Below are 1,373 nucleotides of genomic sequence, written 5' to 3'. Positions count from 1 at the left end.
CAAGTGCAAGTTTTTCTGGAAGAGAGCCCAGGAGACACCAGTAGGAGGGGCCTTGGGGAAGGAAGGCCTGTAAGCAGAGGCAGCCAGTAGAGAGTGCATTGTCAAGAAGATAACCAGTGTGGGCACTTAGAGCTCAATCCTGTGCGGGGCCCGTGGGCACCAGCATAGTACACTCAGCTCAGAGCATGATGGAGCCAGGGGTTTTAGGCTTTAGTTCCCGCCAGTCTCTGTTCAAGAGCTGCGTGGGGGTGGGGTGGGTTGGGGGTTGGGGTGTTAATTCCTTGATGCTGCCTAACAAGACTCCAGCTGCCAGAAGAAGTCCCCAGGCACAGGGATGAAACGGTGACAGTTGGAAGTCAGCCTGCTGCGCTGACACGGCCAGGTCTGATGGGTACAAGCAGAGCGCTGACAGTATCCTCACCACCAGCCATGCAGGCACCTAGAAGGGACCTAATGCTGCACTGGCACATTTGGGCACAATCTGAAACACCAGTGAAAAAAATGCCTCTTTTAGCTGGGGCCCTCCCTCCATGTTTTTTTTTCTTCTGTATTTGTTGCAGGAACACGGTTCGGGAGGATACTTATCTTCCCTGGGTCTTGTTTCAGCATCTCCACTGCCCTTGTGAGAACTTTCCCTGTTCCCATCTTCTTTGAGGACAGGTCCCAGGGCTCCCGAGTGACCCCAGGTCTCCTCTCTCTAAGGCAGCGTCAGACAGAGCCACACTGAGAAGTTACCACTCCAGGCTGAGAAGGGAAGGAACGCGTGTCTAAGGGCAATCCCAGGCACCGGAGCCGCTGAGAGAGGCTGCCCGCTGCAGGGTGGGAAGGGAACACCGGTAAGTACACATGGGTCTCCTACAGCTGTTCTGCAAACAGGCTCCTTCTGGCTTCGGTTGAAGGACAGGTAGCGCCCCTGCGAAGATCTGATTCAGCAGGGGAGCCACGCGAATGAGTAAATTCACACTAGATCCTGGTGTTCTAATACAGATCCCTGAGAGGCAGAGGTCTGTCCTTTCCTGAGCCACTGAATGCTTTGGTGGGAAGTAATTTTGAGCTGCCACCCTCGGGCATTGTAAGAATCAATTGAAAATCCAATTGTTTCATTTTCCCTATAAACAATAGGATGCTTTCCTTGCTGGGGACCATGTGACGCTTTACAAGAGGGAGGTACTATTTCTGCCCCTTGGTTGCCAGAAGCCTTAGAAAAATGTAAAAATGGGAAGAAGCCAATTTAAATGTATGGCGGAGACTCTGTCCTCTATTTCCTGAAAGGAATAATAGCAATTTTACCCATTCTCCTTGTTTTATCTTGGCCTGTAATATAAGAATATGAAAACCAAACAATGGAAATACTTTTTTTTTTTTTTTTTTTT

The sequence above is a fragment of the Lipotes vexillifer genome, unplaced genomic scaffold (genome assembly GCF_000442215.2).
Source record: "Lipotes vexillifer unplaced genomic scaffold, Lipotes_vexillifer_v1.1 scaffold777, whole genome shotgun sequence".
NCBI lineage: Eukaryota > Metazoa > Chordata > Mammalia > Artiodactyla > Lipotidae > Lipotes > Lipotes vexillifer.
The sequence above is the reverse complement of the archived record's forward strand: the minus strand, read 5'-3'. Positions refer to the sequence as shown.